Below are 13,855 nucleotides of genomic sequence, written 5' to 3'. Positions count from 1 at the left end.
GTTGGATTAGGCATCTCCACGTAGCAAATTTATTTTTAGTCAAGAGTGATTCCTTTTCATGTTTGCATTGTGTTCCTTTATATCCACCTTGCGTGTGAAGCTATTTCAATAGCTCTGACTGCTACAAAAGCAAAAGTTCTAGAGATAATTGGGGGTGTTTGCAATTACACTGAGAAATGGTGTGCTCTCGCACTGTGTACATTAGTGACGGGCTGATTTTGGCATGATTGCGCCAGTGTCGGACAGTTACCGGTGTTGTGCCGAATTCTGCACCCCTGCCAGATTATGCACCTCCTCGTTGAAGTCGCTACCTGATTGTCTAATCCCAACCCCACACCTACTCCTAAACCTACCAATACTAGGGGGTGCATAATCTGGCAGGGTGCAAATTTCAGCACTACACCGGTGTTAGTCCGAATTATGCACCCCTGCCAGATTATGCACCCCCTAGTTGAAATCGCTAGTTCGCTACCTGATTGCCTAATCCTAATCTATGCTGGTAGCTACATACACTGAATCGAATTGACCAGAGATTATTTTGCTAACTAGTAGGATGTACTGTCAAACTATTTTCACTTAAGCCCTAAACACACTGCCCAATTTTCAGCTTTCCCAGACAAAAGATTGGCATCTTGAAATAATCTAGGCAATTTCTGTGATCATGGCTCCTAATCGGTGGTCCTATGTTGTACAGTGAGAAAGGTTCAAAGACGGCCGTTGTCACGGTCTTGCGACCAAAGATAGTCTACGATAATTTTATGACAGTGTCAGAAAATCAGCATGATCATCGCACAATGTGTTTGCTGCTACGACCCACGTTTTCTGACCAATAAAAATATGATATGCAATCAACGCGACATGGAGCTTAAACATAAAACTGCTTACTTCAAGCTCTTATCCCTTCCTCTTTCGCCACTTCCACTTTTTTTCAGCACACATAAAAAATACAACTGCTAAAGTGCGATTTATCATGCTCTTTTTGTTTACCACTAGCGCATGCTGATGACGTTTTATTCTTTTATAGTAATGTGCGTCGTAGCATACGAGGTGTCATCTTTGTAGAGTCTATTAGATCCATGTCGCACAGTGTGACATGCAGTGATCTTATAGGATTGCTAAAATCGTGCAGTGTTTTGGGGTTTAGAAATTGCTAGTACATTTCACAAGTAATTACAAATAAACATCAAGTAATGCAACGCAATATGTATTGCAGTCTCAATATTGCCTCAGGGGGCGCTATGGTGAGTGTAAGTGCAAAATTGTCTTCTATGCTCAGTTTTTTTTTCTTACAGCTTAACTACTCAGTAAAAAAATATTTTTGCTGAAGTTGCAATTAAAACAAAGATTATTGGAATACATTTTACAAGAAAATCTACTTTTAAATTTTCTACTTGAAAATGTAATGCTCAATTCAACGTGTTCTTGCCATTTCTTTGGAATTATTTGTGAAATTTACTTGCAATTTCTGAGTGAAAATTGGAAATCCTACACCAAATTTTGTTCAGTGTACCGTTAGTTTAAGAAAATCTAGAGCAAGTTAGTTAAATTTTGGCTGAGCCGCTTGCCTTATGTAATCTCAGTTATCCTGACCATTCTTCTTTAAGAAAACACAGCTAATCATGGCTTTCCAATGGCTTGGCGTGGGAAAGGTCAGTGGAACTGCTTGGAATGTCTTGGATAAAAACAGCACCGAGCGAAGGGTGGCAAGGAGATGCCAAATCTGCAGAGAAACATTGCTGACGACTCATTAGCACTGCCTGAATGCCTCATCAAAATGTCAGGCCCGGGTCAGACCGGAAGGTGAGATCCACGAGCTGACGTCTGGGGAGGTCTGATAGAGTTGAAGCCATTGTGAAGGATTGGGGACCTGCACCTTTCACACCACTGCTGAGGCTGACACACGCTTGGCATTTCACATGCTCACAGAGAACCAGCAAGGTTGCATAACTGATGGAGAAAATCTGGGAAAAGTCAGGGCTGATTGCTGTTTTAAGAACTGATGAGGATGTAGAGATCAAGCACTGATAATGTGCTCACGACCAGTCTTTTAAGACAGAATATATAATTTAAAAAACGTAACAGAAAAATTAAACTTATCTTATTTCAGCGAACTGCCAAGAAAAAAAAATCTAGTGACATCTCGTCTTCAGCCTGCCAACCTGCAAAGAGGAAAATAAACTTTGTTACTCCTTACCTGACTCACGTACCTGGACTCTCACCGGTTACCCGCCTGTCTTCGCCGTCGGATCTGTAAAGAGATACAAGGATCGGTTATCAACCTGAGCGAAGTTCAGTCATTCTCAAAGACTCTTGAGTTACTCACCCGTTTGCTCTGCATCTCTCCCCTCTGCACCAAGCTGTAAATAAAGAGATTACATTTACCTGTCTGTCTCCCCGAGGTCTCCTTCTGTAGTGTGACAAATTTGATGTATTAAAATAACTAAAATAAAAACTACGGGAAAAAAAATTTAAATAAACAAGAAAAATTGACGAACACATTAGTAAACTTTAGCTCAAATAAACCTGGAAAATATAAAAATGACCCCAGCTGGAAAGCATGTTTGGCAGCCAGCAATATCACACTGTAATATTTTCTTAAAGTTAAAATACCTGATCATTTTCCATTTGACAGTATCTGATTAAATGCATAAGCTGGAGACATGGCACACTGGTAAGCATGCATGCAGGTTCAAGGCTGGCTTGCATCAAACATTTATGCATTTAGCAAACGCTTTTATCCAAAGCAACAACACTGCACTGAAGGCACACAGCTTATCAGTTCATGCATTCCCTGGGAACCAAACCCATGACCTTGGCATTTCTACACCATGATCTACTGTATTAGCTACAGGAATCCAAAATGGAAACACATCCAAAGTAATTTAATGCAATTTTGTCAAAAAAAAAAATAAATTAAAAGGGCATGCAGTAACTTTATGCTACTTTGTAAGACATCTAGTTCTGGCCAAATTTACAAGCATCCCAGAAGTAATTGCAATCAGTCAATCAAAATCTGGCTTGCGCAACAAAGAGGCCTACCTACCCTCTTTGTATCCAAATGGTTATCCAACATTTTCCTTGTTATTAAACAACACGGTCTCAATAACCGTGAGGGATCCAAACAAACGGAGTCTGGTAATGATGTCTTCCTTCAGATCAGCTCATGCTTGGCAGTAAACACGTGTGCCTGCATAGAAAGTGAGAGCCACAGACGCCACCTTGTGGTTATTGTTGGACAATTAAGCCAGGTGTATTACAGTTAAATAAAGTTAAAACCCACAAAAACACATTACTCGTATTAAAATAAATATTAACAGAAATAAAATAAAAAATATAGAAAATATTTTATTTTAGTTGCCATTTTCCTTTTCATTAACATTAACTATGCATTAAAAATATCTAAACCTAAAAGAAAAATTGCAAAGAAATTGCATAAATAGATGTCAAAACACAAAATGACTAAAACTTTTAACTAAAATGAAAACAAAAACAGAACACATTTAAAAGAAAAGAATAAAAATGGAGCACATTAAAAATCAATAAAACAAAAAAATAAAAATATTAGTAAAAAAAACTAAAATTAATTAAAAAATTACATGGACAAATTGAAAAAAAAATAAAGGTGTCAAAAACACAAAAATGAATAAAACTAACTAAAATAAAAATAAAAATGGAACATTTAAAAAAAAAAAAAACTGTAATATCAGTTATAGGCTATTAAAATAACACTGAGCCACACTTTGTGATTAATGTTTGAACTTCATGTAGTCACATCTAAAAATAAAAACCAGCAGCTTTTTTTTTTAAAAGAGACTGATTATGCAACTGACATATCTGAGTTTATCTCCAATAAAATCCTTAATGTCGAGGACCGGCCTTGGATTTTCTGGAACAAAGAACAAATATGCAGGTAAAAGTCAAAGGGAGTGATTTTTCTTTTAGTCAATGACACGTGTCCGCGGCTCTCCTCTTAGGGGTCGGTGGCTGGCGTCGGGACAGCAGGTGACAGCTGGCCTGTCATCACACGTGACCGCCCGCTGTTGTCCCGACAGAGCCCTCCACCGTTCACTCCCCTGAGGACTGGAACAAAGGACAGGCACCTTGTTCGGCGCCTGCCGAAGGGCGAGGATACACCATTGTTTGCGTTTGGCTGCAAAGGCCGGCGAGAGCACGCTATGAAACAATGGAGCTGAAGACCGAGTCCATTTTCTAGGCCCCGCTAAAAATAGTGATTCACTGACCATCATAAATCCCAAGAGCATTTCTAGGATCGGGAGGGGCAGAACTCTGGAGGTCTGCGGACGCTTGCTTTCCAGCCCTGCTGGAGCATATCATAGAGCTCAAAGCTTCCAGGGAGGGATTCATCATTGAAGATCGCTATATAGGTTGAGGGCTCAGGTTTGTTTGCAGACATTGTTTCCTCACCCCCCAAGTTCAAGAATGCAGGAAGTTCTATAGTCTGGATGCCTTCTAGACACGAGAGCATGTTTTACCAATAAAACAGGCCAATCCAAGTGCTCATAAATCAGATTTACTGATTAGGACAACAGTATTTGGAAGTCAGAAATTAAATCCATGGCTTAATTTACAATCACATAAATTAGTTTCTAGTTTAGGATTTCAGATATGAAAGCTTTTGAAGAACTTCAGAAACAGTTAATAGTGGCAGTCAAACTATTAAAGACACAAATCTAAAAGGTCTAATTGTTTTCTAATAACTTGGCATTTAAATTGGTTAAAAATGATGAAACTTTTTCTTATTTGAAAATAAGAATAAAACAAATAAAAATGTTGTATTATCAGATTTATTTCATTGTGGTATTTAACTCAACACAACTGTTGAATTAAACTATTTTTTAAATACAAATAAAAACAATTTTAAATAATAAAAAAAATTAATAAACAAATAATAATAAATAACCAAATAATAAATAAATGGATGGATGGACATATGGATGGATAAACAAACAAAAAAAAAAAATGAACAAACAAATTAATAGATAAAGGTGTCCAGGTCTGGAAAGCAAGCATTTTTTTTACATTCTTAAAAATAAATAAATAAATAGAAATAAAAATGAAAATGAAACAAAATAATCAAATATATGTAAAACTAATAATAATACATATAAAATAAATACATAAATATATTTATTAAAAAAATGGATACACTGTAAAATATAAGTCATGGCAACTTATGTTTTTTACATTAACTCGTCAAATAAGTAAATCAATTGAATCTTTTTTTATAAGTGATTTTTTTTTTTTTGTTTAATGTAATTTAAGTGGAAATGACTTGGTACAATGGTACAACCAAGTTAATTATACTTAAAATTTTAAGACAACTGAATTTTTTTTTTTTCCGTGTACATACATAACAATTTGCCTTTTGTGCAGAGCACATATCATGAACCGTCTTGGATCTGACCAATGCCTGTGTGGTATATAAATAGAGAACTAAATATTTCAGAAACAATTACTGGCCATCCTTCAAAGTGTTTGAGTAATGTTCCTAATAATATCTAGTGGGTTTTAATCAGAACAAATGCTGTTTTTGGAGACAGTTAACTTTATCTTACTTAGTCAACTGTCTCCAAAAACTCGGTTTTAGATTTATTACATTGAAAGAATTTAAAATAAATCGCTTGTTTATTATCTATTTCCAAAGCTGAAATATGTAGATGTTTTCTTTTTAAAGTGAAATGCTACCACTTACAAACAAAAAAGCTGAACTGGTTTAAACTGGATAAAGTGAAATGTCACACTGTGTGACAAACCAGAACACACTGGTTCAGCAGTAAGAAGCAGTCCAGAGAAAGTCACTTCTTGTTTTTGTTTTGATATGAAATCATTCACTGTACTGTTGCCCCTTGATAATGAATCTGTTTTTCTGACCCACTGTTCAATTCTTTAAATTCCAGAAGGGCTGACGGAAACATCTTTTCTTAAGTGGATCACATTACAGCAGTTTCCTGCTGTGTTCCCAACATTTCCAGGTCAAACACATTCACAATAAAGACGGGCCGCTGGTTCGGCCGAGGAGACGGGAATTTGATCACAAACCAAAGGGACAAAACAGGATATTGATGACAAGGTGCTTTCCTATGTCACTGAATGATAACATGTGTGACAAATGAACTTACAATCAACTTAATTTCACCACAAAAACACACTGAAGCACATAAACATATTCAGAAGAAAGAGACATCGCAAAAGTGCTCTCAATTGTTTCCCTTAGACATAAATTTGACACTTGCGCAAACTTCCTACTTTTCAGAGGTTCACTTAAAATGGTGTTATTTTACTACCGTTTACTAGTATAGTACTTATTGTTTTAAAACAGCTTTTATTTTCAGTTTTCATTTTTAGTTCTTCTCATTTTTTTTTCTTTTAGATTTTTAATATTTCTATTTAGCTTTAATTTCATATTTATTGCAGGTTTAGTTTTACTTACTACAACCTAAACTTATTTCAGTTAGTTTCCAAGGCACCATTTCTAAGTTTTTTTGTTTGTTTAATATGTATATTTCATTTTATTGCAACTTTGTGTCCCAGTACTATTTCAACTGTACTCAACAAGTCTGGCAATCAAATCAGACAACTCAATATGAACTTATATTTCTCATAAGAGTCTCACAAACCAAATGACACAATCTATACACATTCATTTTATAGCTATATATTTGTAACGAATCAGTCCACTGAAGGCGAGCGTAGTGAAGAACCCAAGTGAAGTTTATTTACAGATGTGATCCAAAATACAAACATAACCCGAGACTTGACAAGAACAGACTTGACTAGAACAGACTTGACGAGGCATAAACAGACTAGACTCACCAACAGCGGGTTACAACTTCAATACACGACAAGGCACAATGGGAACATGATGGCTACTTATAGCAGACAAGGAGGGTCACATGACATGAACAAACCAATGGGGAACAAGACACATGACTAAGACTACCAATCAGAACATGACATACACAAGGCAGAGATACATGAGGGCAAGGGAAGCATGACACTGACAGCATGAAACAATTACAAAATAAAAGACATGGAAAACATGAACATGAAACAAAACCCAAACACCAACCCCCACATTACAATATTCAACAATTTGTGACCATGCACCACAAAACCAGAAAAAAAGGTCAATTTTTTTTAACTGAGATTTATACTTCTGAAATCTGAATAAATAAGCTTTCCATTGATGTATGGTTTATTATGATCGGACAATATTTGGCTGTGATACAACTATTTGAAAATCTGGAATCTGGAGGATCCATTGGTAAGCAAGTGATGTAATGCTAAATTTGTCCAGATCTGGCCTGGCCTGAGGGTGAGTACATTTTAGCACATTTTAATTTTGGGGTGAACTATTTCTTTAAAAGAAGCACATGAGATATTCATAGATGAAACATAACAAACGTGCACAATTGTGCATGCACAATTAAAGAGCAACATCTGAGCAATAAAATAGTTCTCAGGGCATAAAATATGAGACATGGCTCTTATGAAACACTTCCTGTGCATACGGTAGAAATACTGTACCAACCCCCACTGAACACAACTAGAAATGTTAAAACACACTTTACACAGGGCCAACTGGAGTACAGCAGAGCTGGACAGCACAATGCACACAATATCCTGGAATAAACTAACACAATAACAAAACCAAGCGATAATCAGCAGGGAACTTTGACTCCCGGACCGGCTGATTAAATTCCTCTGCTGTGACTCTATTGTACCATCTTGTTGAACTTCCGCAGCTGTGCTGTTAAAGTAATGAGCATTGTGTTCACTTAAAAAGCTCCTCGGAGGTCTAAGCATCCAAGTGGGGTTGAGGCATCAACACAGGATACTTTGCCTTTGGCCAATTCAAGTGGATATTCATTTTTGGGGCTTTGATGTGCTTGTGCAGACAAAATAGGGAGTGATGTGGCTGACAGACGACACAATTGTTGGGCATTAAGGCTGACGTTTTGTTCCATATTTGAGTTTTGGAGATTGCCTGGGAATGGTTATGATTGTTCAGAGCCATCATTCAGTACTATTGAACAGTGGCTCTGTTCCAAAACATAATGAGCTGACTACATAGACAGTATCTTATGACATTTGTTGCATCACACAACTCTTACCAAAGGTTTACTGCAGAACTGTTTTATGTTTTGGATTATTTTTATTGCATTCAAACATTAACATCGCAGGCTAACATGTAAAAATAGAAGCAATATATACAGGATATACTGTATATGTGGGTCAAAGATGAAAAGGGCTTTTCAAGCTTCAAAACAATAAAAGTGTAATACAGCTTTAAATTTTGATCCCTTTTTTTTTTTAGAATGGGTCCTGTTTTTTTAAAAGTCAAAAGTAATCAACATCATCAATAATGACAATCATTTTACCATGATTTACAGAAGACACCCACTAAAATGTTTTTCAATGTAACAATAGTTTATACCAAAAAACCTAGTCAGACATTTCAAATATTAATGTATATTAGTATGATAACTTTTTCTATTTTTCACAAAAGCTATTCGAAACATTAAAGTAAACTCTTTACTTACATTTAATATGCTTTCTGTCTATACAAAACCACTTTAGTAAATTTAATTTGATGAGGACACTAAAGCGGGAGGACTTGTCTTTTGCCCATATATATATATATATATATATATATATTTAGATTTCATATTATATATTTATATTTATACATAACAAGGACAGGGGTGGACATGGAAGATGGCAGACAAAGAGAAAGAAATGCTAATAATTATGCTAAAATTAATTTCAATGACACATTTTGATAAAGTGAAGTAGTTTAGTCTGACCCTATTACTCAGTATTTGTGCATTTTTTTTCTTTGTATTTGTGTGCTTTTTTTGTATGCTTAGTGTAATATTGCATCATTGGCTTTGAATTCAATGGCATAAAGTCACTTTGGATGTGTCTTGCAAACGTAAAAGTCTAATTGCAAACTCATTAAACTCATCAGCCTCTTGTGTACTATTTTTATGGCAGAGTTGCTGCCTAGAGCTTTCCATTAGCTGCCTTAAAAGGTAGTTGCTTATTTGGACAGCAAAGGAGCTTGTTGATTTTGGAACAGAGCCAGAGTCGGGCCATGTGGCACAACCTCACTTCCTATATTCTCTGGCAGCCCTCGTACATCTGTCTTCGTGCCTGTTTTAAAGGATTTCTAACATATTTACTGCTCAGATTAAAACAGTGGCTCTGAAAATAGTACCTTGGCGCCCTCGGAGTGTCTCCAGGAGGGTGTTTTCTCGTCGGCAGGTGGTAAGGGTGCACTGCTTCTGCACGTCCACGCCAGCGCCTCGTGCTTGGTACACTGCGGAAAGATGGCTGAGAGAGATGAAATGCCTCTGTAGAGGCTAAATGACCCATGCAGCAATGAACCAGCTTCTTGTCGTATTATATTTCTGCAACCAGTGACTTATAAAAAGTAAACGAGTCAGTCTGACCTCTATTGTGATTTCTGTGTGGTTATACAATTCATGACATTGTACCATTCACCCTGCATTCAGCAAAAAGGAGCCAAAAATATAAAATGTCTGCCAAGACTATATTAAAACCTATTAATTAATTCATAAGAAAATGCCAACTTCCCGGCCAGTGTGTTGAGGCAAGTTGGAGCTAAACTCTGCAGGACACCGGCCCTCCAGGACCGAGTTTGGGCACCCCTGATCTACAGCTTCACTCATAAATACAAGACACCTAAAGCTTGTGTTTCAGACACCCATCACGCTAATCATGTTAAACACACATGATATGTTAAAATATGCCATTACATTAGCCAATTATCTTTCCTTTTCCCTACAGTTTAAAGCAACTGTGTGTCAGGTTTTTTTTTTACCTTGAAATATCCGTTCCAAAATCATTCTAATGGTACACTGACTTCTAAAAAGGTGAATGGCTTCTGTTTCTTTCCCGCGATTCCCTCAAACGTCTGTTCAGGGAGTTCTTAGGTGAGCGGGTACGAAATTACACGAAAAGAGCGGGCTGCTTCAAGCAGTAACAAATGCATGTGAACAGCAGGGTTGCCAGGTTTTCGCAACAAAACACGCCCAATTGCTACTCAAAACTAACCTAAAATTAGACCAATCGCGTTTTGAGGGGAGTTCCCCGGTAAAAATCACGTTCATGGGGGTAAAATACACGTTTTTCTCCGGGGATCTTCCAGTAAAATTCGCATTCCAGGGGCTAAATATCACGTTATTGGGGTCGCTTCAACCCTTGGACATGAAAAGCAAGCAACCCGCGGCAACAGTGTTAAAGGGATCGTTCACCCAAAAATGAAAATTTGTGTAAAAAAAAAACATGCACAGGCAAATCCAAATTAAACCCTGCGGCTCGTGACGACACATTGATGTCCTAAGACATGAAACAATCGGTTTGTGCCAGAAACCGAACAGTTATTATATAATTTTTTACCTCTAATACACCACTATGTCCAACTGTCTTTGGGCGCGCGTACGGCATCTGATGCGTGAGGTGTGTATGCGCTCTGGCGTAGTTTACATTAATGGGTGTTGTCGCGGGAGGAGCAAACGACAGTTTGTGTGGGTGTGGGTGTGGCGTCAGGCCTCGGAGAGGCTTTTATTAACAGAAAATAAACAGTGTCCAGAAAAAAGGGAATAAAGTGTCCAAAATAAACAGGGGATCTGGTGTCCTCGTCGTGCTGCGGGGTTCGTGAAGGGAAGGGCAGTGGTCAGGAAGGAAGGAAGGAAGGAAGGGTCCAGGTAAGGGGCAGAGTCCGACGGCCGCACGTGCTCCCCTCTCCGGTCCGGGGCGCGAGAGGCAGCGGCTTCTTTCAGCGGCTTCGTCCTTCTCTCTGCCCACGGCGCTTGAAGGGACTAGATGGCCCGGCATCCTTGCCCGACGGCCGTGTAACGGGTGCGGTTCTCGTACGGACTGCGGGTCTGGCAGCTCACGACTCTGGACTGATAGACTGCAACGGTTGGACTTAAAAATCATCAAATGTGTTCTACTGAAGAAACAAAGTCACCTACATCTTGGATGCCCTGGGGGTAAGCAGATAAACATCAAATTTTCATTTTTGGGTGAACTATCCCTTTAAAGTAGCCCAATTCCGTGGGAAAACTGCGGACTTGGCAACACTGGTGAACAGCTACCCGCTGTAATCAGGACAGTGATTTACACTTATTTAACTGTAGGAGGCTCCAAAGTCACAAAAATGCATAAAACTAGCCTACATACTGTTGCTTTAACATTTTTTCATTCTCTACAAACGTGGACTGAATAAATCATAAATATACACAGTTAAAATGAATTCAACTGATATACTCAAATCCAAAACATTTTGTCAAAACAATATAAAACGTGTATGGCTGCGTTCAGAATGGAATACTATGCCTCCTGTATACTATGCATTACGTACTGAATGTAGACAGTATTTATTATTTTGTTTTTGAGAACAATGCGAAACTGTATGCAGTATGTAACAATTTTCAAATGTAGTCACATGACATCAAGTTGCAAGTTTTTGATTTTTTATGCAATTTTGTGGTTATCATCAGGGTTACTGCAAAAATTATTTTCTTACTTAGTATTTAGTATTTACTTAGTAAAAGTGTCCAAACTTTCTTAAATCAAGATACATCAACTTAAGAAGCAAAAATTTTTCTGGAATAATAATAATAATAATCAATAAATACAATAAAAAATAAGTACTTTTATGCTTAAAACTACAAATATATGTCAATGGACTAAGAAAAACAAACTTGACTTATTTTCCCTTTGAATTTGAAAGTTTTTATTTTATTTTATTATTTGTATTTATTTATTTGTCTTGTTTTAAGCTTAATCTCACTTAATTTTGATACATTTTTCAGAAAATAAGACTTAATATCTTGTATGTAAATTAATTTAACCTCTTAACTGTCACCCCCATTTTTGAACAGACGTTAAAGTGCACTATCCAAACATAAATTGTTATAATTCATGAACGAATACATTTTTAATATGATTTTGAAGTACCATTTCCAATGTAAGGCAATGTCTGATTTTAAAATGCTGAGGGGATGGGTGACAGTTAAGAATGTTTAGATATTTGTTCTGGAGAACAAGTAAAAAATGCTAAATAAAAAAATCTGTTTTTTTGCAGTTCATACAAAAATAGTATAAACAACATGGTAGTATGTCATTCTGAGCAGTTTAAGTAAAAAAGCGATTACTTTTCAACTGGCAGAATCCCTCATACATTATGCATCAACACATTAGACCTGCATAATTCTGCAGATACAATCAGTTTCCTTTGACAGAAGGAGGTTTCACACTTGTTCACAGTACACTGACGCCCTCTGCAGTGCTGGTCTGGTACTGAAAGTGAACTTTTAGTTGCATAAGATTGGAAATAAGTAAGCCAACACCTTCATCATCCAACACCCTCATCAATACCTGAACACATTAATAACGTCTGAAAGTCTTTCACAGTATCAACAAATGGAAAATCAGCCTTTTCAGGAGTAACCTTGTTCAGACTTCATGAATCAGCGCTGAGAAATCTGACAAGCAAAAACACATAATATAAAAAAAGTCATAAACAACGGTTGCTTTTCATAAAAATCATATGCAAATAAAAAAGTCCTAAAGCTAAAAAGATAAGGAATACTTTGGCTTAAATAAACATTATGTCAATGACAACAGAACAATAAAGCAAAAGGAATCAATTCCCATGATCCTGTGTTTCAGTGGCTTCAGACATCACTTGTTTCATACAATGCAGTGTTTTAAACCAACAATCGGACATTATTCACTTTGACACAACAACCATACATTAATGAACTGTTGATAGACAAACAAGTATTAGGAATATGCTATTTTGTAATACAGTAATAAACAGGAGGAATTTGGCATCAGTCTTAAAGAGATAAACAATACTTCGAAATAATAATTAAATGCAACTAAGTTTGTTTTTGTTTGAAAAGCGAAGCCTATATATAATGCATTTTAAAGGTATTCAAATTTTTTAATAATGCCTTAAAATGCAGCTGTAATTGATTCCTAAATCATTTTAATACAGTTCTCCTATTTATGGCTATAGTGCTATAGCAGCATCAGTGAAAAACTGAACTATCATTAAATTAATTATTATTTAAAAGTTTTATTATGAAGCTTTTTAACAAAAATTCAGTGCTACAGATATTTTTGCACCCACACTAGATAAAAAAAGGTTCAAGTCCACAATTTAATACTAGTTTGTTCAAATCCCTAACCATATTTATTTATACCAATAATAACAGTGATTCTTGCCTTGGTAACTGAGTATTCTGCATATTTTTGAATACCTTCATGATGCATTATATATATAAAGCTTCATAGAAAGTGCTACCAAATAAATATATTTAAAAAATAAAAAATGTAATTCTTTGCAAAAATTTAAATTGGAATGTAAATTGAATTTTCAATGAATCGAAATTGGAATGTAAATCGAATTTGAATGGTCTTGAACTATTAGGTTATTATTAGCATTAAAATTAATGGTGTTTATAAGAAGGAAACGGAAAAACAAGGAAAGTTTTGCCAGTAATAAAGCTAGTGGCAGCAGTGAGGTATCGTAAATCACACCGCTGTCATCACATTCCACACTGTTCACCGTTCAAAACATTTTTCAGTTTAAGGAATTGTTCCCCCCAAAATGAAAATGTACACACCTTCAGTCCATCCAATATGTAGATGAGTTTGTTTCTTCATCATTACAGATTTAGCAGGAGAAATATAGCATTACATCACTTGCTTACCAATGGATCCTCTGTTGTAAACGGGTGTAAAAACATCATAATAATTCACAAGTAATTCCACATAACTTTAAAGGAGACAT

The sequence above is a fragment of the Sinocyclocheilus anshuiensis genome, unplaced genomic scaffold (genome assembly GCF_001515605.1).
Source record: "Sinocyclocheilus anshuiensis isolate Anshui unplaced genomic scaffold, SAMN03320099.WGS_v1.1 scaffold1524, whole genome shotgun sequence".
Taxonomy (NCBI): Eukaryota; Metazoa; Chordata; class Actinopteri; order Cypriniformes; family Cyprinidae; genus Sinocyclocheilus; species Sinocyclocheilus anshuiensis.
This window is presented reverse-complemented; position numbering follows the sequence as displayed.